This window comes from Macrobrachium nipponense, chromosome 46 (genome assembly GCF_015104395.2).
Source record: "Macrobrachium nipponense isolate FS-2020 chromosome 46, ASM1510439v2, whole genome shotgun sequence".
Lineage (NCBI taxonomy): Eukaryota > Metazoa > Arthropoda > Malacostraca > Decapoda > Palaemonidae > Macrobrachium > Macrobrachium nipponense.
In genome coordinates this window covers 29,709,907-29,727,475 of record NC_061106.1, presented here as the reverse complement: position 1 = coordinate 29,727,475, position 17,569 = coordinate 29,709,907, and the positions used below count along the sequence as shown (strand labels likewise).

Below are 17,569 nucleotides of genomic sequence, written 5' to 3'. Positions count from 1 at the left end.
GGCAAAAAGATAAAAATTTGCAAAGTCAGAAAAGTTAGTATCATCTCTGGCTAAACTATCAACTCAGAATTATGTCAGGATATATTGAGCTGTGACAAAACTGGTCGCACCTTTAATTAAAATATCCTGTGCCTTAATTAAACGCAGGGAGACTACAAATTTTATACTCTTTATCCTGTTCACATTAGATATCTTGTTCAAACATCTTATTTTTTTAAAATATATGAATATACGAAAAGAAACTGATTACTTCACCCGGTTGATCTGCCGCTATACATTTCATTTCCTTTGCCAGAGCTTTTTCTTATTCAGACTTTCTCTTAGCATAGTTTTAAAACTTCTATTCTGACCGTTAATTGTATTTTCTAGTAATTTCATAATTTAATTTACTTTAGGTATATTGTTACGTCCTTTATTCATAATTAAAATCTTCGTCTTTAAATAAGAGATATGTTACGTAAATTTACAGAGCTCATGGTGTTATGTTTCTATATTGGCTTCTTTTTTCCATCCTTTTTCTAAAACACGTATTAATCATAACCACATATCAAAATAGCGCACAATAAAAAGGTTTTCATAAAGATTATTGTGTTGCAAGGCGGGAACTTTTATTGAAATTATTATTACTATACGACAAATACTGAACACTGGTGCTGTAATCAGAATTTGATGGGTATAGGCTACCAGCTTAATTACCTCGAGTTTTTAAAAAGGACCAACTGTCTGTGACGTCAGTGTCCGCGACCCATGAAATGAAAATTTGGGCGGTAAGTCTACCTCCTCTATATATAATTTGTATACTGCACTAATGACAGTAAGATCGTCTGTACAGCAGATTTGATTTTCCATGCTATAGGACCGCCATTGCGAATCAGAGAATGTGTGGATATCAAACCCAACTCCCAGACTCTCGTATCTCGTGCAATATAGCAGCCGCTTTAATATATATGATAATTATCGTACTCCTGGCAATTCTTTCCTTGCCGCTCACACGAGATGGACCTTACCCTCCCTACCAATTTTCAGGAGTGGCTAGATGGACGATAGTGCTGCCACCTATTTTATTTTCTCTTACCGTTATATTTTATTAGTAGAATCATTTGATAGTTCAGTTTCTACAGACTATTAAATTAATGTAAAATATTGCTATGGTTAGGGATATTCTTCCGGGAAACATTTAGACTTTTAATTCAAAATTTTCTTATAGATGGCGCTGCAATAGGTGCTGGCCGTCCCGCTTGACTATCGCCCTGTGTAGTATGTAGCAAGTCTGTTTCATCGATTTTTCCATTTCGTTATTACATTCATGAGAGTATAAAAATATTACATGCTACCATCATTTGTCAAACTATCTTGGAGAATTACAAAACAGTTTATGGATAAATGATCTCATTAGACCAGATAAAGGAAAATTACTTCTAGAAACAAACGCAGCCTGGGTTTTCTGTTACATGTGCACTTTCATTTAGTGAGGATGAATTACTTTTTTTTGTACTAATTCAACAATCAGCATTTTTCTCTGACAAATATTTATTTTGTTGTATGTGACAGATATACATTTGTAGCTCTGTAGGGCTAATTTGAATTCTCACGGTGAATCACTAAAAAGGATCAAGAGGCTTTATATATAATGAACTTTCATACATTTCCATTTGATATAAATGCTTAAGGCCAACTAGTCTCATGGCAGTTGTTATGTATCTGTACGAAACGACTGTCCATATTATTCACCAGTACAAATAAATCGGAAGAATTATGAGTTCCTCGAGGGAGCAAAATCTTCATCTACTCATTCTGTGCTGTTATGGAACTCAACCAAAATCATGAAGTTTGGTATGTCTGCATAACAAATAGTTGAAAAGCCGCACCAGCTCGGATCGAGAAGTGGGCAAGTGGCACAGCAATGGCGCCCGGTGAGACGGAGGTAACAGTCGACAGGCCAATAGTAAGGAACGCTCGGGCTTTGGACTAGCACTTAACAGTGAGTAATAGAAATGGTCTCGGGTTCATAGGGCATTGATTTGATGTCATGGCGAAAAAAAAATATGTCATTTGGACCATCTGGAAACTACCTATGCTTGCTGGTGGGGATTTACATTTTCTCTGATTTTAACCAACTGTTGTTGGCTGGAAGAAACCAAACTATCAAACCGAGGTGAGCTTTTATACTTCTGGGATAATACTGAGCCAGTTTTCACTTTGCTTGGCTGTACTTGCACGCTGGTCTCAACGTTTCAAGATATGGTGCACCGCGTGAAATTAGTGTTATTTGGCTTCATAGGGGGAAAGGAATTTCTTATCGCATTTGTAAAAGTATATCTTCTGGCGTCAGGGATTAGGATGAATCTGTTAGGCTTTCCAAGTGTCTAAATAGAAGCCGAAACTGCGAGAGATGAAGGCCCTAAAAAAATTGTTAGGCCATAGGAAAGTTCTATGGTAACTTCATTTAGGAATCTACGTTAAAGAGAGATAACAGTAATTTCTAGTAAAGTGATGTTAAATCACAAAATGATCTCGTATTCGAATTTAACTGTGGAACAGTAAGCAGCGCCAAGTATGTTAAAGTTAGTTCAGCAAGGATTTTCGTAATGCTGTCATTGTGTTGTTATTTATATTCATCATAACATTACTCCTGAAGATATATGAAGAACGTGAAAGGAAGAGGAAACAAGAAAGTAACAGAATTGAAGTGAATAAAGTGATATTAAATAGTAACCGAAAATGAATAAGCGGATATTAGGTAAAGTACAATAGACACAAACGGTAAAACTAAAATTAATTAATTCAGCCACGATGCTCCCACACTAATAGAACCAGAATCCAAGACCATGGTGCTCTGGCTATGACACAAGTTTATGAGCGCTGCATTGGCTGCGCATTCACCGGCGGTAACACATGCGGCATCTGATAAGACCGAGCGCCATAAAAAAAAAAAAAAAGTTAATGCCAATGCATTTCGAAATAGGAACAAACGAGTAGAAATGAGTCATACTGAGATCTGGGAGGCAAACAGAAGTAGTACTAGTGAAACTGAAATGGAAGGATGGGGAATACGCTCATCTTCCAATACCCAGAAATTAGCGATAGTTATTATCAAATTTAAAGCAGTATATTGAGGTTAAATCTATAATTACTTTTCAGACTTTGCCGCTTGGTAAATTTCTAGATGGAGTTTCATCGTTTACAGCTAGCCTTTTCTCCGTAAGCTTTACAAGTTTTCATGCGGTAAGCTCTTGGGATGCAGGATTTTTGGTTTTCAGTTGCCTAAACCTGAAGAATAAAAAGAATGGCGGGAAGAACAATATCATTTACCCTTGAAAGAAGCAACAAGTGCAGCTCAGGAGGACAAAATTAAGGTGACAGCCAGCAGAAATTTCTGAAAATTATGACCTTGGCAATTAATTCCATCTTCATTTTTCCGGTTCTTTCTTCAGTTGAATTACGTCGCCCTCGTATTTATTTACACTAACGTTAAGAAATCTTCCTCGCATCTTTTCGAGGACATGAAAATTTGTCTAACATTTTTCAACGACGTGAAATCTTTCTGACATGTTTTCAAGAACATGAAAATCTTTCTCACATTTTCAGGGAAATGAAGATCATTCTCTTTTCATATGTTTCTAGGACATGAAGATCTTTCTCGCATGTTTTCAAGGATATGAAGATATTTCTCACCTTTTTCCAAGGGCATGAAAATCTCTCTCGTCTGTTTTCAGGGACGTGGAGATCTTCCTCATATCTTTTCAAGAACTTGAGTGGCCAGCTCCCCAGGCGAACAGTAAGAGATCATAATCAGATTTTCTTTCACCATTCATTATGAGTAGAAGGTGCAGTTGACTGGACGTTACAGCCAATCGATTGGTGTTCCTTAGTTTTCAATTTTTATGTGTATGTGCGTACGGCAACATTGATCTGTTTTGGAAGCTGGTCTGTTATTTAATGCGACCCGCGCTAAGTTGCTAACCCGATTCAATGTGTTTAACTTTCACCACGAAGTGGAAAATATATTTTAGCAGTTCTCTCTCTCTCTTTCTCAAGCCTGTAGGTGAGTACATTATGTTTTACATATTATTTATATATTTGGAAGGTGCAGTAACTTATGTGGGCGCTGCGCAGCGGCTCGCTTAGTAGCACAATGCTAAGCTCACGTTTACTCTATATATATATATATATATATATATATATATATATAATTATATATATATATAATATATATATATTGTGTGGGGGTGGCGTAAAACTAAATATATTGGAGGTACGGGTAGGGAGACCATATTGTTAGGTCTAATGGGTGTTGATAAAGTTATGGATGGACTTGCTACTCAGTCCTATTCTCTGTATCGATTGTTCGATGTGACGTTTGATTCTAAAAGTTTCAGTTGCATTTATAGGCTACCCTATTTCATGAACCTGAAAGACAAAATTCATCCTTAAAATAACGATTTACATAGGAACAGTCATTAAGTCTCCCCGCGATTTCCAGAAACTTGTCTGTTGTTTTGTCTCTCACACTACCAATTTTTTTTTTTTTTTTTTTTTTTTTTTTTTGCATTTCTTTCAGTTTTTTTTTTTTTTTTTAATTCCGCAGGGGGTTGCTGCCATCAGTGCACCTCACACGGTACACTGTAGGCATTACTTATGGTTCTTGTCTCTTCGTCCCCCTAGCTGCATCCCTTTTCATTCCTTGTACTCCAACCCACTTTCCTGTTTCTCTTTTTTCATCCTACTTTCCACCCTCCACTAACAATTATTTGAACGTTATTTTCAGCGCCCAATGGCTTCATGGATCCCAGCACTTGGCATTTGGCCAAAATTTTATATTCCGGTTCCAGTGTTTTTGAAACCGTCACATTCAGTGTCACGTGATGCGGTTAAAGTCGATTTGTCGACGTCTTTAATTATGTGATTAAGGTTTCAGACCCCCTGTTGCTTTCGCCAGGATTATTATTATTATTATTATTATTATTATTATTATTATTATTATTATTATTATTATACTTGATGATTTTGTGGAAGATATAGAGGAATAACTGTTGGATGACTTTTGATGGAATTTCACGTTATAATACTTATATACATGAAATGTGCATTTTTCGAAAAGCCATAAAGGTTTAAACGAGAAGGGCTAATGCAAAAAAATTCCGCAATAATGCATGTATCATATGCCAGTTATGGCTAATGGAATATGTTAAATTGACGTCAATTTACGTGTAAAGCTAAACGCTCTTTAAGACAGTGTTTCATACTTGCATAAGTAATACAAAGCGGATCATTATCTTGAAATGTCATCTTGTCACGTGATCAGCGCGGCCATACTGAAAAAATATGCATAATTTAAAAATGACGTAGCTAGAATGTTCCAAGGAAATTACTAAATGTTTTGCATGTGTCATTTACGTACGAGGACATGTGGCAGTAATTAATTTCTTACCACTTAGTATGCACATTAGGATTAGGAGGCCACGTTTAAAATTATGAGTGCTTTGAAACCGGTCGTCACTGGTTTTATAGGTTATTGAGTCATGTTTCAATTTTTAATACTTTTTTTTCGCGAATAGGTAAAATCTTGCTTGACTTGTTTTTCACGAAGGGTGGTTCTGCCGCATATTTAAAAGTATCTAGCTTATCTGGGACAGAATAATTCGATTATCATAATATGAAGGCTAGCAAGTCAATTTGGTCACTCTTCGCAATTCGAGCTGTGTCCGGAATGTCAGAAATTCAGAATGTCTACTCAGGGAACACATTCGCTCCTACCTCCTACGCTTTTCGGTTTAGCGTCACCCGTGAGGCTTCCTAGACCGATACAGGGTGGGACTGAGCGAGCCACTTTCGTGAAAAATCTATTTTGCCTTCGTTAGCCTTGGCAGTAAATTATGTCCCTGGCAGATGGTCGACTATGATGAGCGAAGAAGGGCATAGGACCAGCAGCCTCATTCCAGAAGAGAAAATACGAACTGGAACGTTGGCAACACTTTCGAAGCCACTCCCTCTAAAGGGGAAAATGTGGTACTATACCTATTCCTTGAAGTAATAGAATTATATCGACAGCGAGGTGAGAAGGTATAACTTACGTAATTGACCAATGTTTTTGTCCCACACAGAATTTACATCGTAGCTGTACCATTGCTATAAACAATTCTATATTATTATAATATTTCCTGTACATTTAATCATGTGGGAATATGATGGCTAACTTAGCAAGAGAGATACGGACGGTTGCTACATATTAAACCCTTCACGGCAGATGCAATATATCTTCAGAATAAAGAGAATTCCGCTTTGCCACATGTGACCATTCTCAGTGTCATTAACGTTAAGACAAAATAGGATAAACAGGTATTCTCATTCACAGATATGACTTTACTTAGTAAAATTATACCTAAACAAGGAATTGCAAGAAATCGCATAAACACACACACACACACACCAGTAGCGAATTGAAGGGGGTTGGGGGAGCGAGCACTTTGTGAACTGCGCCCACCCTCATGGATATGAATAATAGAACATTGTTTTCTTTCAATAAATCATTGTTTGTAGCAAAAATTTGCTATTTAATTATTTCTACAACAACAGCAACTACTACTACTCCTGTATATATATATATATATATATATATATATATATATATATATATATTGATATCTAATGTATACATGTTACAAGTACACTATGTGAGAATCTTAAGTGCCCAACCGGTTCTGCCCAATTAAAAATTTCTAGACCCGTCACTGAGTCACGCACAGTGCTCGTATCTCGATTTCATTATTTACTCCTTGCAACTAAAGTGTTTTCCGAAACGTATTAACGCTATGTTATAGAAATGTTGGTCAGAATAGTTATATTTCAGTCACCAGTTTCTTTACGTTTCTATATTTCCATGTCTAAACACGTGATTTATACCCATCGTAAAACTAAAGACATTTTTATTAAATTCAAGATTTCAAAGTAACGAAATCTACACGATCAACCTCCATAATCATGTTTATGAAATGTGGATAAAAGAGAGAGTGAGAGAGAGAGAGATATATATAGAAAAACAGTTACGTAGCCTACGGCTGACCTTGAATCCTCTTCCTTTATCAAGAGCCTCCTCGACTCTACAGCATCTCCTTTAGGTACCCCACGCAGTGCATTGATCAGTATAAAGGTTCCACATCCTTTATTTAGGCTTGAGTTAAATGTGTTTTATTAACACCACGTCATAGTACTAAGGTTGTGAGCATTGGATCAAGACTACTGCTATCGGCGCTACTGCTGTTCTATTTATTCTAAGTGCTGTGTTATTTTTCTGTCTGTTCTTATAGCTTGACACATTACTGTTATCAGTATGAACGTGGTACTTACGGTCTCCCTTCTATTGTGTGATAGGGATCGTGATGATGCAGTGTTCGCATCTATAGTAGAAGTCATGTTCGTCTCTGATGTTCTGGTAATCGTCGTTCACAACGACTCCGAGTCTTCCTCGATCTCGTGGGTTCACATTCCTCAAGGGTGAACGGACGCTAAAGGCTTTGCAGAAGTTGATGTTACTAAGAGAGTAATTTACAAAGCTCCGATGGTCTCTGCTGACCGAGTGGACATTATATTTTTCCTTCTCTGTAAATAACGTCATTACAATCATTAGTATTTAAGTAGAACATTTCAATACTAAAACGGAAATGATGGAACAACTAATTATCACATTTACTTACAATTTCATTTAATGTTAATAAAAAGGAACGCATCTTACATGGTACCTTGCAATGTAATTAATTTAAAAATAGAAGTTAATATTGAACTGACAACAGCACAACGCATTGCATATACTGTAGTCTGAATGATCACAAATAATACCTGAAAAATAAGCAAATATTAACTTTCATGTTTTATTTATACAAGATGGGCCTGTCATCTCCCTACAGAAATAATCCTGAAAGTATTATTCCATGGCAAAAACTTTTCTCTTATCCAATAATATAATTTCTAATAATAATGAAAATAAACAGATGACGTAAAAACTACTTTCGTGGACTTTCTGTCTCTCTCTCCGTGTGGTGTGACAATGAGAAGCACGCCAGCTCATAAATAGACTGTTTTTCGGTTATAAACCGGACAGGATTCGGACAAATGGGGTCAGTTCCCTAAAACCAGCATACTTTTGTTGATTAGGTCCTTTTTTCTTTTGTTATTGATTAGATACTTAAGTGCTAGTTGACTGTATTAAGGGGAGGAATGAGATAGGAGAAAACCACCATCAACTGTGCGTCCATTCCTCCGTCTAAACTTCTTTCTCACCGTTATCCCTACACAAAGGGGTCGGTTGCCTGATGCGCCTTTCCTGACAACATCAGGCATGGCTTATTATTTGGTAAAGGCGTTTTTACGACCGCATGCCCTTGCTGTCATCAACCACAGTTATTTGACTAAAATGTCCACCTGCAAGGCAGCAGTTCCCACTGTTATTGGGCGGTGGGCCTAGCCTTTGACTAAAAAAGTACGACTGCAATGCAAGGCAGCAGCTGTCCTTTCAGTCGCCTTTTACGACACGCAGGACCTACGGTAGTAATATTATACCCTTACCACAGGGTGCTTTCCAAGATGGAATAAGATAAGGTGAGTTACCTATACTCTGTTTTTTTTTTTTCATCTGTTCATCCGCCTGTGGTGTTTTTGTATGGTAACACTACGTCCCGGGCTTTAGATAGTTACATTCGGCTACATTCAACGATTATAATAATATCCTATTTCGAATATTAACGGTGTAAATTCGCATTCAGTAAATTATTAAAACACTTTTCAGTTGCAAATGTACACCCAGATATCCTTTTATTTACCTAAAAACCTATAATAGCGTAACTATCTAATGAACGGGACGCAGTGTTACCATACAAAAACACCACACACAGGAAGCGAATGGACAGATGAAAAAAAACAGAGTATTAGAAGTCTCGTTTTCAACGCTCATGCGCATGACGTCACCTGGAGACTTGGAGAGTTCAGCCAGACGACCCACAGGCGGGAAATATCCCGCGTTTGTTTTTTTTTTTTTTTTTTTTTTTCACAGATACTTATGTTTTCATTTGGGAGGACAGATTCATCATGGAAATATGTGCCGTATATGGATGCTTCAATTCTTATAAGACCAATATAACTGTTGGAAGTGAAAAAAATTAGATTTTACCGCTTCCCAAAAGATGCAGAACTGTGTAAGAAGTGGGCGAATATATGCAAAAGAAGTGATGGTATCAGTGCCATAACTGCAAAAATTTGTTCGTCACATTTCCAACCCAATGATTTTGCCAGAAACCTTAGGCACGAATTTCTCAATTACTGCCCTAAGACTGCCCGAAATCTAAAAGAAGATGCCATACCGACACAAAATCTTTATAATAATGTTACTGTTGCTTCAGGTAAGCCTATCACTAATATCTCTTCACATTAGTTTGGTTTACTAGGCATATGTATATTTCATGTAGCATTTTGGTCAACTAAGCGAGCTGTATATGAATAGGGTCACTTAGAAAGTTAAGAGATTATATGAATATATCAATTATATTTCTCATGCAAGTAAAAGTAAATCTTGAGCCACGATCGGAAGAATGTCTCTGAAGATCGGATGGAGAGAGAGAATTTTGCATAAATACTATTTCTTGAGCTTTAAATTATATTAAAAAGGTTTGGTTGCTTCGAAATACGTCCTGATTTCATATGGATAAACTACGAAAAATGTATGTATGTTTATAAGTTTATATATATATATATATATATATATATATATATATAATATATATATATATACACACAAGTTACTGCAGCATATGCGTTTATCTTTTCACCAAATCGAAATGCCAGAGCGATGGAAAGGGATTTGACTTGATGAACCTGTGCATGAAATATGATATGGTTTAGAAAGGTAGAGATGCTTTCTCGAACAGTCCACGTCAAGTCGAAATACTTGATCAAATGATTGATTTTGTTAGTAATGCTAAAGTGAAAGGCTAAATGTATCCGTTCCAGAACGGCGTTATTATATAATCTAAATCAGTAAAAGGATTGTATAACATGTTGCATGAACTGTATGGATTAGAATTCTTGTTGACAATTCGGCGATGTCACGACACAGTCGAACATCTCATTTCTTTCATACGACAAATTGGTCATTGTCATGATCATCCGTCACATTTGGAATTTAAATATAGACTACGGTTATTCATAGTGGGTAGAGGCAATAGTTTAACCAGTCAAGGTCTTAATGTTTGTAATAATGATGAAGCTACATCTTGTGTCACTACAGAGTACTTAAATGTAAGTAGTCCATCTCAAAGCTCAAATGTTGCTCCCAGTGATCTAGATTCCGAGTTATGTATCTTCTGCCTGTTAACAATGAAACTGAGACTGAGGAAGATCAAGTAGAAAATTTAATAGCGTTAGAACCTGAAGCCCTGATAGGAAATGAGTCCTTAAGTTATTTGGGAGGGTTCGTAGCTTTTAAATATAGAAATAAGTATACTTCATTAAGCTCAGCTGATGTAGATGAAACAGGCGAAGACTGGATATCACATGTAAAGAGAAAGGTATTATATAGGCCGACTAATCATTTTAGAGAAAATCTATAAGGAATGGAAGATTTAATCAGAATTTTCCATGGTGATGCTCTAAAACCAGGAGTCGGAGCAGTTTCAAAACTCACTGATATATTCGAGGCAGCCAATATAGATGTTCCGGAGGAGATCATGACCTTTTTTAGATGTAGGCTTCATTTTAGAATAGAATATTAAACTCCAAGAAGGAAAAATTTCGTAGCAAAGTTGTGAAAAAGGTAAAAAATATTGTTCAATACTGAAAATTTATTTGATTAAAATGAGACAGAATGCAGAAATCCCATAGAAAAGGTATAATTAGATGAAAACAAATTGTTCAGTGTTCTTGTAAAATCGCTTGTTTGAAACCAGTGAGTGAGAGAGAGAGAGAGAGAGAGAGAGAGAGTTAACTGCAATAAGATTTTCAATGAAATGTTAGGAATAAAGCTAACGTCATGCGTAAATTTTTATTTCCATTGCTATTATATTCCATATCATATGTATTTGTATTTTGGGAATATAGCCATAAAGACATTAATATTAGCCTACTTTCATAAATGCCAAGTTAGGAATCCAAAAAGAGGCATGAACAATAAGATCATAGAACTACGTACAGGACAGCGTCGCATATACACCCGGGAGTCCCCGCGTGACGTCACAGAGCACATCTGATCTCTCGGCACCATGCGCGGTAACTCATCATATTCCAACTTGGCGCTTTCTTCCGTCAAAACGAAGACATCGGTTTTACCTCTGAAAATGCTCAGCTAATACTTTGGGTTAGGCTGGGTCAGGGTTGCCGCGAAGTCCGCACGTCACCGAGAAACTAGCTCCGCACCGGGAGGTGTAGTGTTAATTGCCAAGCAATGTTATGTTGCTACACTAACTAGACGAAATAGTCATCGTTGTATATTATATTAACCGTATCTTTTCCAGTATATGAGTTGGGTTTACTAATTAAACCTTTTTAGAGTTAGATTTTCCCCTCTCCGAAATTCAGGTGCTTCATATATTTTGAAACATTGCGTAACTTTGATGATAGTAATATTTAGAATCGAACGAGATATGCGGACAATGTTCAGTCTTGAAGCTGGTTTATTATTACATTCGATATATATATATATATATATATATACTATATATATATATATATATATATATATATATATATACATGTGTGTGTGTGCGTGTGTGATTACTGTTTTATATTTATGATTGTTGTATATTATTTGATGCGTAAATAGGCTACAAAGTGAACAAGGGCAAGTAAATTTATTCATAAAGTTTTCAGAAAAAAGTGGGAAGTTACAAAAAACTGCACTAAAATGTATTTCTTTACTAGAAACGGTTAGTTTTGGATTCATTTCTTTGCGTTCCCCACAGAGTAAGTTGACAAGCTCCATAAATCCTTCGATATTCATAAGTAGTTTATTCTTTCTTTTCTTTTTTAAGCCACATTTGTCACTTTAGGTAATATGCTGTATGTTAAATCAAACGTTGGCTGAAGTATTAATGATAATAAACAACCTAATATATAACATAGGTCTAGGCTTAAAATCAATGCCATAAACATTGTAAACTGATCCGGATATTTTGAAATGAGATATTTCCCCAAGAGAATGGACAGCACATTATGCATGATTTATGGTATACATGTGCCAATCCTAAGCCAAACGAATGCCCTATTCAGGGCTATGAGTTTAAAAAAATTGGAAAAGAGCACATCATAATTGGTCCCTTTTTTATCAATAAGCTACAATTATATAAAGAAAATCCACGATTATAATACACCACTTTCTAGCATACTGATATCGAAACTTATTCGGTTATAATCAGTTGAATCACTTTAACTAATGAAATTGCCTAATACATATTTGCAGTTGTTTTCTCAAAAAAATAAATAAAAACTCGTTAAATTAATACAAGTCAGTCTTCACCCTAAGATTTCACAAATTAACCAAATTTTACTAACCTATATATATATATATATATATATATATATATATATATATATATATATATATATAATTACAAAGGCAAATTGAAGATTGCTGGACCTAAAGAATGAATGCATTGGGTTACGTCATCTGTTGTTGACAAAATCGGTTCTTAATTGTAAATCGTATATGATCGTATCTGATATTGGCTCACGAACACTCGAGACTAGTGAAAATGGTTAATTTTTTCAAAAATATTAGTATTTTTTCCTCAAAAATATTATATAATTTCAATCATTTTTTATTAATGAAAAAATAGTTTTTAAAAGCATATATACTATGCGGACCTACAGCGCCGCATACGTGAGGAGTGCAGACCTCAGCTCTGCATTCAATGCCTCCCCCTCGAATCCTCTCCGCACTTTTGGTCATTTCTCCGCGCTTTGGCAACACTGGGCTGGGTATCGGTATGATATAACATTAAAAAGGAAGGCCTGAACCAATCTTCCTCTTAAGACATTGCCTGTTTCAAGAAAAAAACAATGCAATACCTACTTTTCTAGTTGTCATGCCGTTATAGAAAAGTCATACAAAGCTAAATCCCGGTAAAGTCTAGACTCATATAGGACAGTCACATTGGAGTCTAGGCTCATACAGGGTTTGCTGGAAATAAATTCATCTTTAAAAAAATTAACAAGACGAAGTTAAAGATATTAGACAGCTATGTTAGAGGTAACTAAAGGGAATGGGTGAAAGGGAAGAAACTTGAGTAGCTACCAGTTATGAGGACCGAATGTTGTCGGTTACCGGCTGCAGTAAGAGATTCCCATTTTGTTTCCGTTAGAAATTTAAATTTCATGTCTTTCGGTCATTTTATCCTTTTGCCTTTTCCGTTATGTCAATTCAGTCCCCTGTAAGTATGTTATCTGCTCTGCCTAAACGTTAAGATTACCCCAGTTCTTAATGTGACGTCACACAGACACCTCCGCCTTTCTGTGGGTGCGAATTTTCTTGGAAGCTTTTCATTCATATCGCGGTTCATCTAGAATTAAGACAAAGGTGGGATAATTCAAATACTACCTTCAAGGTTTATAGTAAATCAAGATTCACCGAATGTAAGAGTGAACACCGATTTTATCAGTAAAACAGCAAGTGATACAAGACCACACGTTCATCACTTCCTCAAAAAGTTGTCCTCGTAACGAACTCGAGATCAAGAAAACCTCGAAAACTACACCTGCATGTAAGGTCAGTAGAGATACTCATTTCTGCAGTTGAGGAGAGCACACTTGCTTTGTGCACAGCTTGTTGGACTTAATCGTTCTTTTGAGGTCCCTTACCACATTCTCTTGCAATAGTACTTAGCTTAGCCATGTTAAACGTTTTTAAGCAGCCGTAGTAGAGCCCCGGAAAAGTTCCAGTAAATAGTTCATACTTTCGAGGTTTGCCTTTTTTTTCGATTGTTTAAAACGTAATTGACAGGTACATGTAAAATTCTTCATAAGTGTTGCTGAAACATAGCAATGTGGCCTCCGGTGTGGAGGTTTTCATGCACAATGTGAACGGGTACAGAATGTTTAGACTAAGTGGCATCATCATTTTACGGTCTGCCACTGAGTATGGGAAAAAGTTTCCACGCTTATTTTATGGGTTTCTTGCTGGTACTGGGAGGTAGGCGGTCGCTCAGTGCCTCATTTTTCGTCGGCAGTTTAGAAAACTATTGTCTAGCAATGTTTTTATTTCTTCATTTATCTCACGTTTTGCACAAGATAGGAAAGTTCCGTTCCTATCAAACGATCAAGGATTAGTTGTACAGCTAAATCATGATTACCTGAAATCAATAACTTAAACACAAAGGAATGACAACGAATAAAAGTGAAAGAAGAGCATTCAACTCTTTATACTTGTTTTTACTTATCATCGGATTTTGCATCAGTCATGCGATCAAGATGATATAAAACTTGTTTTCATACAATAAATTTATCCTGATTATGCCGGTGCTTTCAGATTTTAGATGTGTGAGATATGAGAAGAAAACATGAAGAATATGTCTTATATTATCCGGCTTCTGAGAAGACTTGGTACAACTACTAACACTCGCTTACCTGGCACAGGGGACACGACCTGGGATTCAGATCTGATGAAACTTTTGCTTTCGTCACTCGCCACTCTCTCTCTCTCTCTCTCTCTCTCTCTCTCTCTCTCTCTCTCTCTCTCTCTCTCTCTCTCTCTCTCTCTCTCTCTCTCTCTCTCTCTTTCAGTCCGTTACGTCGAACGATTTATGTTCCTTATCAAAATCAAATAGACAATTTAAATCTCTTGAGAAAAATATTACGAAATCACGATTTTTTTTCAACTATGGCTAAATTTGACATGATTGTTTTCTAATTATGGGGAAAACAATCAAGTAAGAATGGCTAGTGATCTTAGCTCCATCAATTTACATTCTGTTAACTTTCCGTTGGAAACTAAAATTTAGCCGTGCTTAACTCTGAGAGACCAGCACTATAATTGTTACAATATACATAATGCAATCTAGAGGTCAGTGTTTATTTATATATATATATATATATATATATATATATATATGTATATATATATATATATATATATATATATATATATATATATATAAATTGTGACGAAATGGTCTAGAGTATCTGGGTCTGGACACCATTAATACTTGGTGCACGAAGTAGCCAAAGATCTGTGTCTGGACACCCATAATATTTGTTAACCCAAATTGCCAAGTATCTGGTTATTTCACTTGCCATTTGTACTTGTTAGCATTATTTCTGGGTCTGGGACACCCTTTGTACTTGGGACACAGTTTGTTCAAGTACCTGGTTATTACTTTCCTCACTATAGCCAGACACCTGACCCTTCGTCACAAATACTAAACGACTGAATACTCTAAAGGTAATAATTGTGATCCCTTATAGAACTGAACAGTCAAGAAAACAATCAGTCTAAGTTCATTAAAATAGATGTGAGGTAATCTTAATTAAAGGGCATCACTCCTTCTACAATGTCAAATCTAAGTATTTCCCTGATTCTGATTTATTTGTGGGAAACAGCACAATTATCACTCTATATTTCTACCTAAACGAAAATAAAATATAATACTGGTGGGGAACCAAAAAATAAAATGCTCATATAAATTTTAAATATAAAAATTTATTTCTAAATTCAAAATTTATCAGTGAAATTCACAATTTCAGGGAAATTTTTATTACTTGAAAACAAATTTAATTAATTCTTGAATTAATTATTAAGCAAAATTAAATCAAAGTTTATCAAGAAAATTAATTAAATTAAATTACAAAGCAATAATCAAATTTGAAATGAAATTTAATTAAATACAAATCAATTCACAAGTGTAAGATTCAAAATTTACACAATCAAAATAATTCAAAGTAATTAAACAAAATAAAAAAAATGCAAAAACATAATGCATAATATGAGGACAATTAAAGCATTGATAGCACAAATATTAAGCATATAAAATGAACATGTCAAATGTACAAGGCAGAAGAAAAATGCATAATGATAATAATTATTTCAAACACGGTAAAATAAATCCTTGAAGTGGACTTCAAAACATTTGTAAAATACCTGTATACGCAGCTGCAACTTCTCACTCAAAAAAATAGGCTTGTTACATACGTCTACACTTTCGTGGGCGCCTTCACAAAACTAATAAAAATAACTATGTTCAGATTCCACAAACAATACATACATTAAAAGTTACTGAGTGACCAGCTCAAATAGAAAATTAATGTGAGTTACATTTACGTTAATGAAACAGCCTCGCAAACGAGCGAGCGCGAGAGAGAAAGCTTTGAGAGAGAGAGCGAGAGAGAGATACTAACTATCCCTCACACCAGCGGCTAGGTCTTGGAATCGAATGAATCGTTCTCTATCCCCCGTAAGCGTATGGACATATGGGCGATTAGCATCGAGTTCAAGATGAAAACATATTACGTCATCTCTCTATGTTAAACATGAATAACATCATTGTAGGGAAGGTTCTCGAAGGACTCGATGCTGCCTGGGAGGTCCCTACACATGTTGGCGCGGATAAAGAAATCAGCTGGCCCAGTCCTTCTCGAGATGTGTAGGAATGAACAAGGCCCCCTTGTTTCGTTATAGGAGCTGCTATAGGGTGATAAAAAATCAGCTTACAAAGGTATTCTCAAGATGTGAAAAACAACCCTCTCCAGAGGCTTACATATAAGCGCTTATTCTCTCTCTCTCTGTCTTACGTATGTTTCAAAATGAGAAGTTACACTACTTGGCATGTGTTATCTTTAAATGTGGGAATCTGAACACAAAAACATGCATTTCATAACATGATACTCAGAATATTGTTACAACATTATTTATTTGTATTTGTTTTCGCTTGAGATGTGCAGATCAACCAATAGATGGCGGCGTAGGTTGATTAGGTTTACCTACCTTTTGGATTAAAGAATGCTACAGCTATATTTCAAAGGCTCATGAATGATGTTTTGAAGGATTTATCAAATGTTGCAGTATACTTGGATGACATTATTGTTTTTACAGATACTTGGGATAGCCACTTAGAGACGTTAAGGAAGGTATTCGCTCGGTTGAAAGCCGCAAACCTTACCCTGAATTTGGCGAAGAGTGACTTTGGTTATGCCCGAATTCAGTATCTCGGATACGTTGTTGGGAGTGGAGAGGTCGCACCCGTTAATGCCAAGGTGAACGCCATCTTAACAGTGAAGGAACCTACTTGTCGGAAGGAAGTTCAACGCTTCCTAGGGATGGTGGGGTACTACAGAAGATTCTGTAAGAATTTCTTGGAACTTGTTTTTCCATTGACTGATCGGACAAGCAGCAAGAAAAAGTTCCAGTGGACTTCAGAGTGCCAGGAGGCATTCAACAAGGCTAAGACTTTGTTAGTCTCAGGCCCAATTCTCAAATCTCCTGATTTTGGAAGTCCAGTGAGATTGGAGCAGGAGCAGTTCTTCTGCAGAGAAGCAAAGATTCCTTATTACGTCCAGTGATGTACAGCTCGCAAAAGTTTAAACCCCATCAGCGTAA

General features: G+C 36.0%; 1 long non-coding RNA gene across 7 annotated transcripts in view; it reads left to right on the top strand.

Annotated features, from left to right (window-relative positions):
* The first annotated feature begins 1,669 nt into the window (after positions 1-1,669).
* The window catches only part of LOC135214856 (uncharacterized), a 127,827-nt gene continuing 111,927 nt past the window's right edge, over positions 1,670-17,569 (top strand). Inside the window, exons 1-2 of one of the 7 annotated variants that reach the window (XR_010314497.1) lie at positions 1,677-1,981; positions 3,717-3,778. This is a non-coding gene — a long non-coding RNA (uncharacterized LOC135214856). Of the gene's footprint in view, positions 1,982-3,716; positions 3,779-3,839; positions 4,046-17,569 lie in introns of those variants that run through there. The other 6 variants (XR_010314496.1, XR_010314495.1, XR_010314501.1 and 3 more) reach the window with 6 other exon arrangements.